The 6,410-nt window shown below is 38.0% G+C and overlaps 1 pseudogene; it reads left to right on the plus strand.

Moving 5' to 3' along the window:
- Positions 1–1,502: 1,502 nt before the first annotated feature.
- On the plus strand, positions 1,503–1,610 carry LOC148044565 (U2 spliceosomal RNA; annotated as a pseudogene).
- Positions 1,611–6,410: the final 4,800 nt, after the last annotated feature.

The following is a 6,410-nucleotide window of genomic DNA, read 5'->3' on the forward strand; positions in this document are numbered from 1 at the left end:
TCATACCTGTACTGGACTAGGATCTATAAGTACTGTAATTTACATTAATAATATACTGCTTCCCCATAGCAAGGTTCAGTACATACAATAAGAACCTGGAGTCTTGAGCTGAATTTTGCAGTTTAATGACTGTTAATGAGTTTTGGAGTTATTTGTGAGACTATTTCACTTCTACAGAAGCCTTTTTGCTCAACTTCAGGGATCTGGTTGTCTGAAATCTATGGCATTCAGTTAAACTTAAGGCCTAGTTTCTTGATAATGCAATTAATTTTGGGTTCATTGTATTTTCTGAAAAGCAACAGACACTTCCCAAATTTGACTTTCCTTCTTTCGTAAATAAATATATTCAGCTGGTTGATTTGACTTTTCTGTGTAGTTTGTGGAAGAATTTTTCAGTGTTTCCTAGTCTTGGCAACTTTAGATTATGTGGACTTAAATTCCCAGAATTCTGGCTGGCAGAGAAATTCTGGGAGTTAAGGTTCACACATCTTAAAGTTGCCAAATACTATTCTAGATCACTTGATAAATTATGTTATGGTTTTATAACCTCTTACCAATAAATATCGACTTGATCCTGGATTAATCACATATTTAGGTTAAAAGTTTTTAATTGTGGAAGCATTGTCAGTCTTACCAACAAAAAACCAACTGGTTGTGTTCCATAGACAATCTAGAAGTACCTGCAATGATAAAAAGTAATGAAATGTGCCTCTTAGTATCGCAGCACAAGTCTCTGTGCTTTTGTATTTAGGTGCTGATGTTGGATCTATGTACATAAGTCATATGATATGCCTTGCAATGTTGTGACACATATTTAATCACTTGCCCTGCTCTTGTCCTTGCTAATGATGTCTATAGCTTATCATGTATATGTGAAAGGAGAAGGAGGATGAAAGTGAGTTCCATTACACATCAAATTAGAGTAAACGTAGGCATTTTGCGGCCATCAGATTTCATAACACCACAAATGTTAGCAACTGAGTCTTTTGATTTCCTCTTGCTGTGATCAGAAAGATGGGGAAAAAAACCTGACAAAAAGTATGTGCAATTGAAATTTTGCACAAACACCTGCATTTTAAGTTAGGTTTAAAATAAGTTCAAATTTGCTTCAAGTCAACGCTTGGAGCTTTGTGAGCTTGTCTAGCTAGTTTTATTCATACAGGGTACAGAAGCATTTTGCTTTATTTGGGATATCTTTTTTGTCTCCTCTATCTAGACTATAGAGTGTTATTTCCTGGGTTGAAGCCCTCTTAAGCACTAAACTTGGGCCTGCTCTGATGGGCTTCCAAACCAAGACAAGGTCAACTAGCTGCTGTTACTATCTGACAGTGTCTAAATAAATACATAAAAACTATAGAAATTAAGTTGTAACTTCTCCTGCCTTCATTTCAGGCAGGCATGACAGGCAAGATAGGATGGAAAAATGTTCACTGATATGTCTTTGAAGGGTGGCATGTTTTGTTGCTTCTGATCACAGGCTTCCCAGGGGAATGGCCTAACTGATCACTTCTCGGCCTTTTGGCTAAGATCAAGTGTAGTGTGTGTGTGTGTAGCCTAACTGATTTCCCTCCTAGGAAAAAGCTTTCTCATTATGGTTTTAGGGAACTCCAGAATGAACGGGACATATTGACAAAACATGGTTTATTCAATTATATTGGAATTTGCAGGAAATGTTAGTATGCAAGCAATAGGAATAAGTTGGTCCAGTGCAATACTATGTCATGGAGACAGACTGTCCTTGAAAAAAGACCATGGCACAATAAAAATGGCATTTGGGGCCTTGCTATCTACCCTTCCAATTCTTGTAAACAAAGGCTGGGGCCAATACCTGAATTAATCTAACATTCATTCACTCCTTGTCAAGAGGGTTAAATCTGCCCCTAAGGCTGCATAGTGTATAAGGCTACAAATGCTGTGTAAGGTTGCAAAGCATTTTCCATGTTGATCCCATTTGTTGTATTGAATCTCTGGTTCAGTCTGTGAATTTGCTTCAATGGGTGATTTAATCATGCCCCCCCCCCCCCGAATCAAAAGACCTTTTCAAAGCTTTATACATTTTTAAACCCAAGAGCTGTGAAGATGGTGAAGCCTGAGATGGTGAAGCCAGTCCCCTTGAAAGTTTCAAGGGAGTTCTCTCCATCCCTTTCACTTTTAATTGAATCTTGAAGGTGGCAATTTCCTTCTATTCCTCTCACATGTCCAGTCTTTTTTTTAAAAAAAAAATCTCTGTGAACAAATAACAATTTCTGTTTGTAATAAACAAACAGCAATAATTCCAATGAACAATGCCACTCAAGTGCAAGAATCACTTTATATTCTAAACCAATTAACTACAGAACCTGGAGTCTTGAGCTGAATTACAGATCCTGCTTGAGAAGCAGGCGGCCTTTGTGGGCAGGAAGACCTTGGCAGAAATTGAGCTTCTGCTCTATCTATACCCCACTCCTGGGCATTCCAAATTCTTATTCTTTACACATCTCCCATGTGACTATTGTAATGCATTCCACAAGAGGTTGTCCTTGAAGATCACTCATAAACTGTAGCTGATCCAGAATACATTGACATGAGCAGCAAAGCAGAGCCGCACATATGCCCATGTGACTTTTCTGCTTCATAAGCTTCACTGGTTGTCAAGCTTCCAGTACAATTCAAGATGCTGCTTATATTTATTATGTGTGTGTGTATGTGTGTGTTCCAGCATAACTCTGGAATGCCTCAAGCAATTTCAACCAAACTTCGTACACAGATGACTTACTCTCTGGAAACAAATACTATGGGGTTAAGACACTCCTAACACCCCTCGGGGTGTGTGTTCTGTTAAGATAGAGTCTGTTGTGCCTTAAAATGACTTCTACTGTACTGCTGTAAAATGGCTTCTACAGTACAGAGCAATGGAGTTGCCATGGTAATGGCTTCACAATACTCCACAAGGGTACTCCCCTTTGGTATGGGAGAAAATCCAACATTAGAAATTACATTTGGTCTAGACATTTCCCCCCTATAAATAAATATCCGGGCAACCCTGGGTTATCACCTAGTCACCTATAAAACCTTTCATGTCATAGGCCTTATTTATGCAAGGGATTTTGACTCCTATGGCATCTACATGTCCTATATAGTTGGGTAGTGTTGGCATTCTTTGGTTGATTACATAGTGACAATTCATGGGACCAGGAAATAGGGATTTTCGGTCATAGCCCCTCACTCTGGTACAACATCTCACCAGACATTCAAAAGGGCTTAATCTAACTTTGCTTATCTGAGTCTTGAAGATCTGGTTCTTTTCCTTTCCCAGGCCCGGTGTTTTATTATTCTTTCTGGATGACTTATATATGTTTGCTGGTTATAGTTCTCCCCCTATTCCCCTTCCCAAGTCTTGTTATACTGACTTATAATGGCAGAACAAGATGTTCCTCTGAGAGATGAGCAAGAAGGCCAGGAGTATACAGCAAGGGGATATATTTCTAGCAGGGTCACCAAGGCACAAAGCTACTCGGTTAAAAAAAAGCAGAGACCTATATATCAGACAGCAGCAATACAGAAAGATGCTGGAGGCAGATGATCACTTTACTGACAACAGCAAAACTGTCATTTCATATTGTGTGTCTTAAACCACCCCACTATTTCCCATGAAAACTTCATGACTAGAAAATATAAAGTGAACAATGATATGGAGGTGGATGATGGACCCCTCAGATTGGATGGCACTCAGCTGGAACTGAAGAATTGCTGGCGATATTTTAGAGTACTAATGGTGTTTATAATGAGAATGGATTTAAACCTTTGGGACATGTGGTTGATGCTGTCATGCAGGAAAAGAAAATCCAAATCTGCTAGGATAGAAATGCAGTGGAAAGATGGAAGATAATTAGCATGAACATGGGAAAGCACAGTAAAGTAAAAAAATAAAATGAATCGACCTCATATTAATATTTTAGAAAACAGCAGATTAAAGTGGATTGGAACCAGTCACTTTTAGTTAGAAGATCATGCTGTTTACGACTCGTGTGATGAAAACTCAAAAAGAATGACATTCCTTTTGTAGTTATAAAAATGTAGCAAAGACAATAGTTGGGACACAGCTCAATCATTGATCAAATAACATCATTAGATTTCACAGATAATTCTTTATTATTATGGTTATCCACATTTATGCTACAACAACTAATGCAGGAAAAAGGGAGGTTGACTACTTTTAGGGTCAAGTTCAATATGAAATCAACAGAGCATGAAAGCAAGATGTACAGTTTGTGGAACTGGAATGCTAGGTTGGAAACAGTAAGTAGGAAAATGTCTATGGAGATTCTCATTCATCCTGGTCATGGTTGTCTAAAATATGCTTTTTCAATAGGCAACTGGACTTTCTTTTTTAAAAGATGTTTCACTTCTCATCCAAGAACCTTCTTCAGTATTCCATGTACAGATCTGTACATTGGAGAACCAAAACAACCACTTCATAAACACATGGCACAACATAGGAGAACAAACCCACCAGGAGAAGATTTAGCAATCCGCCTGCATTTAAAAGATAAAGGCCACTCTTTCGAAGACAGCAAAGTCCACATATTGGACAGAGAAGACCACTAGTTTGAAAAAGGGGGACTGATACAATTTCATCTATCTCCAATCTACAACACAGTCCTTTCAACAGCTCCAAGAAGGCTTCATACCCATTTTCACCACTCAGGTGACCCTGATGACACAGATGAACCTCCAGGTGTCTTGGATGACTCTCTAAAAGAATGCAAATGATCAGCTGTCTGCAAGGAGAATAAATCCTTCCATTCCGCATCATCCAGTCCGAGCTGAACAAGGTTCTTGGATGAGAAGCGAAACAACTTCAACATCTCTGGAGCTTAGTTCTTTCATTGAAGAAGCTCAGAAGCTTGCTTGAAGAAGCTCAGAGAGCAGTAACAACTCCATACTTACTAATGGTTTGGAGAAAGAGTAGGATAAGGTCCATTTGAATCTCAGGGAAAACATCATTCCAAAGAACAGGTATTGTTCTCAAGAAGGTGCTTTAAAGTGCTGGATTTCATTGATAGGAACTACAGTAACTATGTCAAATAATTGTCAGAATGAATGTGAAAAAGAACTGCCACAAATTAAGAAACAGAAAAGGCAAACCATCAGAGCAAATGATGGGAATTGCCAAGAAAAGAAAAGAAAACCCAAAGCCAAGAAAGTCAACAATCTAAGGAAGGAACTTAACAGAGAACTTTTGGAAGCAGTTTTATAAAACATCTGCAAAGACAAAAGATGTCAGAACCCAGAAGGAAGTTACAACATCAAATTGGTATGCAAAAGGATGGCGATGGATAGAGAGCAACTGAAACAAAGAAAAATCAAAGAAAGAGGTAAGGAGAAATTACAGATATAATTTTCTACAGTAGATGTCAACATCTAAGATACATTAGAAGATTTTATTTATTCATACAATTCTCCAGTAGTAATTGGATGATGTTAGAAATGGCAAGAATTGATGAAATATCTATTGAAATATTTCAAGCAGAAAGAAATAATAAACATTCTAACCAATCTATGTCAGGAAATATAAAGAATGACAGTGTTCATCAGATTGAAAGAAGTCAGTCTTCAATATCAGAACAAAAGAAACAACACATAACAGATTGTCAAAACTACTTTACAATTTCTCTAACTTCACATACTAGCATAATAGCATGGGAAATTAAGATCATATAATAAATACTCCAGAGCCCATTAACTGTAGTTGTTAAGCTGTCAGATGAAAAACCAGGAGACTGTGAATTCTAGTCCTTCCTGAGATGCAGCTGGGTAACCTTGGGCCAGACACTCAACAATGGCAAACCATGTCTAAAAAACTGCCAAGAAAGCTGCATGGACTAGTCTTGGCAGTTGCCAAAAACAAAAACTGTCTCAAAGCTATGAAAAAAAGATTAAAATAAATGTTTAAGATCTCCAATGAAGATTATGGCTCATGGGAAGAGAAATCCCACTGATGACACTGGTTTTAGAAAACAGGAGGAACAAGACATATTATTGCTACTGCATTGTTACTGTAGTATAATAATTTACTGCATTCTGGGTAACTGAGAAAGGCAAAGAATAACAAAAGGAAGTATGTAGGTGTATATGTGTGTATTTATGTATTGTATGTATGTATGTATGTATGTATGTATGTATGTATGTATGTATGTATGTATGTATGTGTATCAATTTATTCTAGAACTAATCTGTGGCTGTGGAATGTACTTAAGAAAATAGAAATCCCCGAACATTTTACTGTACTATTCTCATGAGTAACTTGTACCAGAGATGGGTTTCAGGGGGTACGCTCTGGTATGTGCGTACCGGTGCCAGAAATCTGGTGTGCATTTGCATACCCGTTCCTCTGGAAGCCCCATACCGGAATGGTCCCTCCCCTGGCC

This window comes from Thamnophis sirtalis, unplaced genomic scaffold (assembly GCF_051295495.1).
Source record: "Thamnophis sirtalis isolate CommonGarterSnake01/CBP01778 unplaced genomic scaffold, rThaSir2_p1.2 scaffold_7, whole genome shotgun sequence".
Lineage (NCBI taxonomy): Eukaryota > Metazoa > Chordata > Lepidosauria > Squamata > Natricidae > Thamnophis > Thamnophis sirtalis.